Below are 12,532 nucleotides of genomic sequence, written 5' to 3' on the forward strand. Positions count from 1 at the left end.
CATGACCTGGATTTTCCACCTTTGAAAATCGTGATGTGCCTACTCGTGAAAGCTAGGCAAGCCGACAGTTACAGTTTTGCTACCATTATTATTAACCAAACAGGGATAGATAATAGATAAAACAAAATAACTAAGAAATACGGAAGAGATATCATAGTGCAGATAATAGATAAAACAAAATAGCTAAGAAATATGGAAGTGATATATTAGTGCCACAACTCAAGTATGTAGCTAACCCATAGATCTGGTGTCACAATCCACGAACGACTAAGATTACTATAAATATAAGTCTGAAAGAAGTACAACTATTCTTGAAATAGAAGAGACAGAAGAAACTAAAGCGGGAAAAGGGGACTTCGGGCTCTGCGAACGCCAGCAGATCTACCTTGGTCTCCTTAGACTGAAGGCAGCAACCTCAAGCTACCCACAAGGTCTGGCACCGAAATCTGCACAAAAGGTTCAAAGTGCAGTATCAATACAACCGACCCCATGTACAGGTAAGTGTCGAGCCTAACCTCGGCAAAGTAGTGACGAGGCTAGGACACGACAAACATATAAACATGTGCAGTTAAATCATATACGAACAGAAAAATAATAAGAGGAAATAACAAGTAAAGACGGGAAGGGGAACATGCCGCGCGGAATATCAAATTCTAACAGTAATTCAATAGAGAAGCATAATGAACACCATATTTATATCAACAAGAATAACAAAACAGTATCACGTGCACGGCATCACCCTTCGTGTTTTTACTCTCGTTCTCCCATAAGAAACAATAGAAACGGCACGGTATCTCCCTTCATGCATTAACTCTCATAATCATGGCACGACATCACCCTTCGTGCATTAACTCTCACAATATTGGCACGCCATCACCCTTCGTGCATTAACACTCACAATATCGGCACGACATCACCCTTCGAGCATTAACACTCATAATATCAGCACGGCATTACCCTTCGTGCATTAACACTCACTCACAATATCATGCACTACATCACCCTTCGTGCTTTACATTATTCCTCACCCAAATAATAGAAATAATACATCCCAGCAAGGAAATCAACAATAGAAACAAATACATCCTAGCAAGGGAATCAGCTATAACCAATCTCGTTCCAACAATTACTTCACAACATAAATCTCAACTTGAGCCAATACTCAACAATTGTCAATTACTAAGAAATTATCACAAGTCTTGTTCAACATTGATAAATATCAATTTAAGCATGGGCAGTACATAATAACAGTCACAATAATCATGGTATAAGACTCACGGGCATGCTTGACACCAACGTATAGATACTCGTCACCACACCTATACGTCGTACTCAACTCTAACACGTAGCAAATAAGACCACAACACCTATTCCCTAAAGCTAAGGTTAGACCAAATACTTACCTCAATTCCACGGACAAAATCAAGCCTCAATTACCGTTTTACCTCTCGGTTCCTCTTCCAATCCGCTTGTATCTAGTCATAATTTACTTAATAACATAAATAAAGGCTAAATAAACCAATTCTAATGCATGAATATAGATTTCCCAATGTTTTCTCCAAAAAGTCAAAAACCGACCCCGGGCCCGCTTAGTTAAAACTCGAAGTTCGAACCAAAACCTGATTATCCATTCACCCACGAACTCAAATATGCAATTGATTTTGAAATCCGACCTCAAATTGAGGTCCAAATCCCCAAAATTCTTAAATCCTAATTTCTACCAAAAAAACACTCAGTTTCCCATGAAAAACCTTAGATTTTAAAGAGAAATCAAGTAAAAAGATGAAATAGATTTGAAAAAAAGAGTTAAGATTCATTCACCTATGATTTGGGGAAGAACTTGCTCTAGAAAAATCGCTCCTAGGAGTTTAGGTTTTGAAATTTTGAAGAATGAAGTGAAAATCCCGTTTAAATAATGTTTTGTTCATGTGCAGATGTCGCAATTGCGACAGGAGCTTCGCAATTGCAAAGATCACAAATGCGAGACAGGATTCGCAATTGCGAACCTGCTGCATGTCTGCTCCTCTCGCAATTGCGGGCATTTTGTCGCAATTGCGATGACTGGCCCTCCCTGATGACTTCACAATTGTGAACAAGGCAGGCTTGGGCTTCTTCACAATTGCGATAAAGCCCTCGCAATTGCCAAGCATGTTAGGCTCGTAATTGCGAGATCAGGGCCTGCAACAATACCAGATGCAACATCCAATTTTCTCTAAGTCCCAAAACACTCCGTGGCCTATCCAAAACTCACTCGAGCCCTCGGGGCTCCAAATCAAACATGTGCGCAAGTCTAAAAATATCATACGGACTTGCTCGTGCGATCAAATCATCAAAATAACATCAAACACTATGAATTTAACCTCAAACTCATGATTTTCCTCAAAACACTTCAAATTTACTATTTTCACAACTGGACGTCCAAATCACGTCAAATCAACTCCAATTCTTACCAAATTTCACAGATACGACTTAATTATTATATTAAACCTGTACCGGGTTCCAGAACCAAAATACGGGACCGATACTATCAAATCACACACCATTTCATTTCCAAAAGTCCTTATATTTTCTAGAAAATAATTTTCTTTAAAAATTCTTTTCTCGGGCTAAGGACCTCAGAATTCGATTCCGGGCATACGCCCAAGTCCCATATTTTACTACGGACCCTATGGGACTATCAAATTACGGGTTTGGGTTCGTTTACCAAAAATATTGACCGAAGTCAACTTTAATTAATTTTGAAGGCCAAATTCAATATTTTTCTTAAATTTCACATAGAAGCTTTTTGGAAACGCGCCCGAACTATGCACGCAAATCGAGGAGAAAGGAAATGAGGTTTTCTAGGCCTCAAAACTCGGATTCAGATTCTAAAATACCAGATGACCCTTTGGGTCATCACATTCTCCACCTCTAAAACAACTGTTCGTCCTCGAACGGACATAGAAAAGTACCTGAATCGGTGAAAAGATGGGGATATCGGCTCCGCATATCGGACTCGGACTCCCAGGTCATTGCCTCAACCGGCTGACCCCTCCACTGCACACGAACTAAAGGGAACTTCTTCGATCTCAACTAACGAACCTGCCAGTCTAGAATAACTATCGGCTCCTCCTCATAGGTCAAGTTCGTGTCCAACTGGACAGTGCTGAAGTCTAACACGTGGGATGGATCATCGTGATACTTCCAAAGCATGGACACATGAAATAGTGGATGCATAGCCAATAAACTGGGCAACAATGCAAGTCTGTAAGCCACCTCTTCTACTCGATCAAGAATATCAAAAGGCCCGATGAACCTAGGGCTTAGCTTGCCCTTCTTTCCAAATCTCATCACGCCCTTCATGGGTGACACCCGAAGCAACACTCGCTCTCCGACCATGAATGCCACATCACGAACTTTACGGTCGGCATTACTCTTTTGCCTGGACTAAGCTATACGAAGCCTATCCTGAATGATCTTAACCTTGTCCAAGGCATCCTGTACTAGATATGTACCCAACAACCAAGCCTCCCCCGACTCAAACCACGCAACTAGCGATCGATAGTGTCTACCATATAATGCCTTATAGGGAGCCATCTGGATGCTCGAATGATAGCTGTTGTTGTAGGCAAACTCCTCTAATGGCAAGAACTGATCCCAAGAACCTCCAAAGTCAATAACACGAGCGGGGAGCATATCCTCCAAAATCTGAATAGTACGCTCGGACTGTCCGTCCGTCTGAGGATAAAATGTTATGCTCAACTCAACCCGCATGACCAACTCATGCTGAAGTGCCCTCGAGAAATGCAAGATAAACTACGAACCTCGGTCAGAAATAATAGACACATGCACACCATGAAGACGAACAATCTCCCAGATATAGATCTCAGCTAAGCTCTCTGAAGAATAGAAGACTGCCACAAGAATGAAATGCTTAGTTAGCCTATTAACAATAACCCATACTACATCGAACTTCCTCTGAGTCCGTGGGAGTCCAACAACGAAGTTTATAGTGATACGCTCCCACTTCCACTCAGAAATCTCAATCTTCTGAAGCAAACCATCAGGTCTCTGATGCTCGTACTTTACTTGCTGACGATTCAAACACCGAGCTACATATACAACAATATCCTTCTTCATCCTCCTCCACCAATAATGCCGCTGCAAATCCTGATACATCTTAGCGGCGCTCGAATGAATAGAATACCAGGAAATATGGGCCTCCTCTAGAATCAACACACGAAGTCCATCCACATTAGGCACACACACTCAACCCTACATCCTCAAAACTCCATCATCTTTAACTGTAACCTGTTTGGCACCACCATGTCGCACTATGCCCCTAAGGACTAGCAAGTGAGGATCATCATACTGTCGATCCCTGATATGCTTAAATAATGAAAAACCAAGCGATTGTACAAGCTAAAATACGGCTAGGCTTAGAAACATCCAACCTCACGAACTAATTGGCTAAAGCCTGAACATCCAAAGCAAGCGTTCTCTCACCGACTAGAATATACGCAAGGCTACCCATACTAGCCGACTTCCTACTCAAAGCATCGGCCACCATATTGGCCTTCCCCGGGTGATACAAGATGGTAATATCATAGTCTTTCAATAGCTCCAACCACCTTCTCTGCCTTAAATTTAGCTCATTCTGCTTGAACAAATATTGTAGACTCTTGTGATCTATGAACACCTCACATGACATGCCATATAAATAATGCCTCTAAATCTTCAACGTGTGAACAATGGTTGCTAGCTCCAAATCATGAACTGGATAATTCTTCGCGTGGATCTTCAACTGATGTGAAGCATATGCAATAACCTTGCCATTCTACATCAACACCGCACCAAGTCCAATACGAGATGCATCACAATATACTATATATGGCCCTAAACCTGTGGGCAAAACCAATATCGGCGCCGTAGTCAAAGCTGTCTTGAGCTTCTGAAAGCTCACCTCACACTCGTCCGACCACCTGAACTGGGCACCCTTCTAGGTCAACCTGGTCATTGGGGCTGCTATAGATGAAAAACCCTCCACAAACCGACAGTAATAACCTGCCAAACCCAAGAAACTTTAGATCTCTATAGCTGATGTGGGTCTAGGCCAGTCTTTGATTGCCTCTATCTTCTTCGGATCCATCTGAATACCCTCTGCTGATAAAACGTGACCCCAAGAAGGCAACTAAACTCAACCAAAACTCACACTTTGAAAACTTAGCATACATCTAACTGTCTCTCAAAGTCTGAAGAACGACTCAAAGATGTTGCTCATGCTCTTCTCGGCTACAGGAGTAGATCAAAATATCATTAATGAGGACAATCATGAAGGAATCTAGATAAGGCTTGAACACCTGGTTTATCAAATCCATAAAAGCTGCTGGGGCATTTGTCAACCCAAATGACATTACTAGAAACTCATAATGCCCATACCGAGTGCGAAACGTTGTCTTAGGGACATCAGATGCCCTAATCCTCAACTGATGGTAGCCAAATCTCAAATCAATCTTCGAAAATACCTTGGCACCCTGAAGTTGATCAAACAAATCATCAATTCTCGGCAATGGATACTTGTTCTTGATGGTGACCTTGTTCAACTGCCGATAATCTATACACATCCTCATCGACCCATCCTTCTTCTTAACAAACAATATCGGCGCACCCCAGGGCGACACACTAGGTATGATAAAGCCCTTATCCAGCAAGTCTTGCAACTGCTCCTTCAATTCTTTCAACTCTGGCGGGGCTATACGATATGGCGGGATAGAAATGGGCTGAGTGTTCGGAGCCAAATCAATGCAAACGTTGATATCCCTATCGGGTGGCATCCCCGAAAGGCCTGTAGGAAATACTTCTGGATACTCCCGAACAACTGGCACGAAATCTATAGAAGGAACCTCAGCACTAGAATTACGAACATATGCCAAGTAATCCAAACACCCCTTTTCAACCATACGCCAAGCCTTCATATAAGAAATAACCCTACTAACAAAATGACCAGGAGTGCCTCTCCACTACAATCGAGGCAACCCCGGCAAAGCTAAGGTTACGGTCTTGGCATGACAGTCCAATATGGCATGATAAGGTGATAGCCAATCCATCCCCAATATGACATCAAAATCAACCATATCCAGAAGTAAGAGATATACATGAGTCTTAAGACCCCCAATAATAAGCACACGAGAGATAGACATGATCTACAATATATAATCACCCACTGATGTGGACACATATATAGGAGCACTCAAAGAATCACGAGGCACAACCAAATACGTAGCAAATAAGATGACACATAGTAGTATGTAGACCCTGGATCAAATAGAACTGATGCATCTCTACTGTAAACTGAAACCGTATGTATGATAATGACATTGGATGCCTCAGCCTCAGGCCTGGCTAGGAAAGCATAACATTGGGAATGAGCCCAACCACTCTGAACTACATCCCTGGGATGGCCTCCTGCTTGATGGCCTCCACCTCTAGCAGCCTGACCTCAACCTCTAACACCTCTACCTCCACCTCTAGCTGCCTAACCTCTGCCCTTAGCTGGCTGAGCCGGCGGTGGAACACCCGGTGCCTAAACTATAGCACGAGAACCCTGATGCTGAGAACTGCTCGAGGCTCGAGGGCAAAATCTAGCAATGTGCCTCGGATCGCCACAAGTATAACAAGTCCTCGGCTGTTGGGACTACTGACTCTAACGGTCTGAGTAATCACCCTGAAAACTCTAGAGTAGATGTGTACTGATAAGAGCTGGTGATGCACTATAGGGTAGCTGATCTAAATACTGCATATGAGAACTACAGCCACCTAGAGCACCATGAGAAGCCTAAAGTGCTGAATGAAATGGCCTAGGAGGGTGGCCCTTACCAAAAGAATCCTTGCCTCCAGACGAGGTACCACTGAACCTACCAGAATGACGATGCCTCTTGCCAGACCCCTGACTGCTTCCCTGATCTAGAACCATCTAAACCCACCTGGCCACATTGCCGCATCCTGAAAAGAAATTTTGCTCCCTGTCTCCTTAGCCATTTGCAATCGAATAGGCTGAGCGAGTCCCTCAATGAACCTCCTTACTCTCTCTCTTTCGGTGGGGAGTATAAGAAGAGCATGATGAGCCAAATCAACAAATCTAGTCTCATACTGGGTGACAGTCATAGAACCCTGCTGGAGGCACTCAAACTACCTCCGATAATCCTCTCTCTCTGGGTGATAGGGAGAAACTTTTCCAAAAATAGCTGAGAGAACTGATCCCACGTCAGAGCTGGTGACCCAGCTGGTCTGGACAAACAATAATCTCTCCACCACTTCTTGGCGGAACTTGACAAACGAAAAAGCAACAAAGTTGACCCCGTTGGTCTCCACTACCCCTATGTTTTGTAGAGCCTCGTGACAATTATCCAAATAATCTTGGGGATGCTCTAAAGATGTGCCGCCATAGGTGGTAGTAAAAAACTTGGTAAACTTGTCCAGTCTCTACAAGGCATCAGCAGACATAGCTGACCCATCACCGGTCTATGCCACAAAACTCGGTGGAACAACTCCAACTGGCTGAGCTGCTGGAGTCTGAAACTAGGGAGTCATCTGCTCCAGAGTGCGAGTAGCAAGAGTCTGGGCTCCTCCTCCAACCTGAGAGATAGCTGGGGCAATAGGGAATATGCCTGCCTGAGTGACGCTCTCCATAAAGCCCACTAGACGGACCAAAGAATCTTGGACTACCAGGGTGGCAATGAACCCCTCTAGGACCTGAGCTGGCCTTGCTGGAACTGTCTGGTCTGGAACCCCATCCTCAAACTCTACCTGAGGCTCCGCCACTGGTGTTGCAGCTCGAGCTCTAGGCTGAGCCTTGCCATTGTCTCGGCCTCTATCACGACCTCGGCCTCTGCCCTTCGTAGGAGCTGCCACTGGGGGCTCGGGCTACTGGTCAACTGATGAAGCGGTACGTGTTCTTACCATCTGCGAAAGAACAGAATGGAAGTTCAATTAGTATTAAGAAATCAAGTCGGATGACAGGAAAGAATAGATGTAAAGTTTTCCTAAACTCTGTAGCCTCTAGGGGATAAGCACAGACGTCTCCGTACTGATATCTCAGAATCTACCTAGCTTGTTCGTGAATTGTGAGACCTAGGCAACCTAGAGCTCTGATACCAACTTGTCACGACCCGGATTTCCCACCTTCGGGAATCGTGATGGCGCCTACTCGTGAAAGCTAAACAAGCCGATAGTTATAGTTTTGCTACCATTATTATTAACCAAACAGGGACAGATAATAGATAAAACAAAATAACTAAGAAATGTGAAAGTGATATAACAGTGCCATAACTCAATTACATAGCTACCTCATAGATCTGGTGTCACAATCCATGAACGACTAAGATTTACTACAAATATAAATCTTAAAGAGGTACAACTGTTCTCGAAATAGAAGAGACAGAAGAAACTAAAGCGGGAAAAGGGGACTTCAGGCTCTGCGAATGCTAGCAGATCTACCTTGGTCTCCTTGAACTGAAGGCAACAACCTCAAGCTACTCACAAGGTCTGGCACTGAAATCTGCATAAAAAGTGCAGTGTGTAGTATCAATACAACCGACCCCATGTACTGGTAAGTGTCGAGCCTAACCTCGGCGAAGAAGTGTTGAGGCTAGGACACTACAACCATATAAACATGTGTAGTTAAATCATATACGAACAGAACAATAATAACAGAAAATAAAAAATAAAGATGGGAAGGGGAACATGTTGCAGGGAATATCAAATTCTAACAGTAATTCAATAGAGAAGCATAATGAACACCATATTTGTATCAACAAGAATAATGAAACAGTATCACGTGCAGGGCATTACCCTTCTTGCTTTTACTCTCGTTCTCACCATAAGAAATAACAGAAATGGCACGACATCACCCTTCGTGCATTAACTCTCATAATCATGGCACGGCATCACCCTTCATGCATTAACTCTCACAATATTGGCACCGCATCACCCTTCATGCATTAACACTCACAATACTGGCACGACATCACCCTTCGTGCATTAACACTCACAATATCGGCATGGCATCACCCTTCGTGCATTAACACTCACTCACAATATCATGCACGGCATTACCCTTCGTGTTTTACACTCTTCCTCACCCAAATAATAGAAACAATATATCCCGATTGTGAGCATTTTGTCTTAATTGCGATGACTGGCCCCTCCCTAATGACTTCACAATTGCGAAGGGAGCTTCGCAAATGCGAACAAGGCAGGCTTGGGCTTCTTCGCAATTGCGATAAAGCCCTCGAAATTGCCAAGCATGTTAGGCTCACAATTACGAAGCCTGACCTCGCAATTGCGAGATCAGGGCCTGCAACAATACCAGATGCAACACCCAATATTCTCTAAGTCCCAAAACACTTCGTGGCCTATCCAAAACTTACCCGAGCCCTCAGGGCTCCAAACCAAATATGCATGCAAGTCTAAAAACTTCATACGAACTTGCTCGTGCGATGAACTCAACAAAATAACATCAAAAACTATGAATTTAACCTCAAACTCATGATTTTCCTCAAGAACACTTCAAATTTACTATTTTCACAACTGGACGTCTAAATCACGTCAAATCAACTCCAATTCTTACCAAATTTCACATATACGATTTACGTATTATATTAAACTTGTATAGGGCTCCGAAACCAAAATACAAACCTGATACCATCAAGATCACACATCATTTCATTTCGAAAAGTCCTTATATTTTCCAGCAAATAATTTTCTTTAAAAAAAAATCTCGGGCTAGGGACCTCGGAATTAGATTTCGAGCATACGCCCAATTCCCGTATTTTACTACGGACCCTACAGGACCATCAAATCACGTGTTCGGGTCCATTTACCAAAAATATTGACCAAAGTCAACTTTAATCAATTTTGAAGGCCAAATTCAATATCTTTCTTAAATTTCACATAAAAGCTTTTCGGAAACGCGTTTGGACTGCGCATGCAAATCGAGGAGAAAGGAAATGAGGTTTTCAAGGCCTCGGAACCCAGATTTGGATTCTAAAATACAAAATGACCCTTTGGGTCATCACAGGTTGTACCCGGAGTAGGCGTCGAGAAAACTGAGGATCTCATGGCCGGTCGTGGTTGTCGCACCCCCTTTTTTCCCTTCGCGGAGAGAAGGTCCAGGTTTCGACATTCATGGAAGGGGAGGTGGTAATAACTTATTTCCTTTTGGGAATTGGATATTTTGAAGAGTTGCCACCTAACGAATTATGGTGCGTTAGGGTACCTAGAGCGATTAACTCCTGGATTGGTTTGTATTACTAGAGATTTAGGGTAAGGGCTCGAAATAACCTTAAGGGGAAAGTGTTAGGCACCCCTCTCAGTCCACAACGGTGGGTCCCCGCCGAACTTATACTTGTGAACTAGTCCATTAACAAATAAATAGTTTTCAACACATAATTGCAAATAAGAGCAGGTTGGACATTGTATGACTCAGATAATAGACAAAAGATTCGAACAAGTTGTGTTCGTATAAAGCTTTAAATACAAGGAATTTGAGAAAGGAGGGGTCCTAGGTTGGTTAGCCTACAGGATCACCCTACACAATGTCCGGTAAACACTCCTCAATGAGGGGCTACACGTGACATTAACGCGTAGTCATCATATCCCATATCTACCCTTTCCCACCCTTTAGTGGTTATTAAAGTGAGTGTTGATTAGCGATCTCTATTGCGTGCTGTTACTCGTCCCTTCTTAATGGTCCTGGAGGAATTTAGGACCTCTACTTATAGGCAGTTCTAGATAGACCCCTAAGGTTTAAAGGAGAAAATACTAAGGTGACAAGTAGGAACACATAGGACTTCAACAAATAAAGGCATGAAATAGAAGATAAGAGGCTCAGGTTCACCCCCCACAGATAATGCATGTAAACAACACGACTCAAACACAAATAAGAGCAATATTGTTAAACAGTATCCTAAGACATGTTGTCTAGGCGAATATCAGAACACATGAGATATGTAGTCTTTATTTTGTAACCCAGAAGCAGGGCCCTAATCAGTTTGTCTACTGGTTTTAAGCCCGTTAATCATTAGGCAACACACACAAAAGGCAGTTTCCAGTTTTATAAGAGTTGAATACCTAAGGCTTGCCTAGGCGTGGGATAGTGCACAGTCTTTATTAGAACCATTAGAAGTTCAGAAGTCATTTTTGCCTAATAGCATGTTGTTCTATGTGTTACAAAGATACTGGGTTATTACTAATTTGTTTAAAGTAGTGTGAGACTGTTTATATTCCTTTTTATGCATCAGTAGTTTAACTAGGCATAGCTGAGTGAGGATGAATAAGAACCTAAACATGGTATCTAATATGCAAACATAAGGTATAGAGTGACTGATATGCAAGATTCCTAAAGCAGGATTTCTAAATGCACGGCATAGTTGTAGAACTTCCTAAAAAGTAGGATTTCTAAATGCATAAAGGTTATAGCATTATATAGCATGTTGTCAAGTGTGCAGGAACAACAATTTTATGTTATTGTTGTTATTTAGCCTAAAGCAGGGTTTCTAAGCGATAAAACAATGTCAAGCGAAATGCTAAAACAGTAAACCTAAGAACATGATATCTAATGCATGGCATGCTTGGAATATATTGGTCCTAAACATGGATTCTAATACACATATGGGAAATGTAAACCTAAGGCATGGTTTCTACCCATTGATATTGATAACATATATGACTACCCTTTTTCCTTTTCACTAGCCAACCCCCAATATTTGTTTACAACAAATTATTACAGACCAATACTACATGAATTACATAAGTAGAAAAGAAAACAAGAAGTTACACTATAGGGAACCTGAAAATGGGCCCAAATGATTTCCCAACCCTCCAATAGCCTCAAATGCCAAATTCCATAGACAATATCATTGTCTAGGTGCGTTAGAGTTCCCTAAGGATCTCAAGGATCCCGGGCAGTGCTAACACCTAGACTTTATAACTAGAACTGAGCAAGTGTAGTATGGAAGAGCCAGCTCCAGTGCATTAGAGTTCAGAAGGATCTCATAGGGATCCCAAGGCAGTCACACACTGGAGGGGCAAAACTTAAGGATCTAATAGTGGAGTGAGAGTGGTTGACATAATTTTGAAAAGATTTTAGCAGGAAAGCAGTGTAAAAGAGACTTAGTTGAAATAATTTTGTAAACAAGAGAGTTGTTTAGTAAAACAGCTTTTGAAAACAGTTGTATAATTAAACAAACAGCGGGTCAAACAAACAAGTTCAGCAACACTCAAATAATAGTCCTTCACACAGGGGAATGGGAATTGGGGACACATAGAGCACATAGTATACAGGAGGAAAGCAGTTCTTGTGGGGGTTTAAGGGATTAGGGGATAGCTATAGGTACCAATAAAATAGGAACTTCAAAAATAGTTATAGAATCAGTCATTTAAAGTGACAGATCAGCTTGCATATCAAAACTGGATAACAAATAGACAAGCATTCAAAACAGGGTAGAGTCATGTTGAGACAGACCACTAGGGGGTATAACATGTTCTGAAAGGC

This window comes from Nicotiana tabacum, chromosome 11 (genome assembly GCF_000715075.1).
Source record: "Nicotiana tabacum cultivar K326 chromosome 11, ASM71507v2, whole genome shotgun sequence".
Classification (NCBI taxonomy): Eukaryota; Viridiplantae; Streptophyta; class Magnoliopsida; order Solanales; family Solanaceae; genus Nicotiana; species Nicotiana tabacum.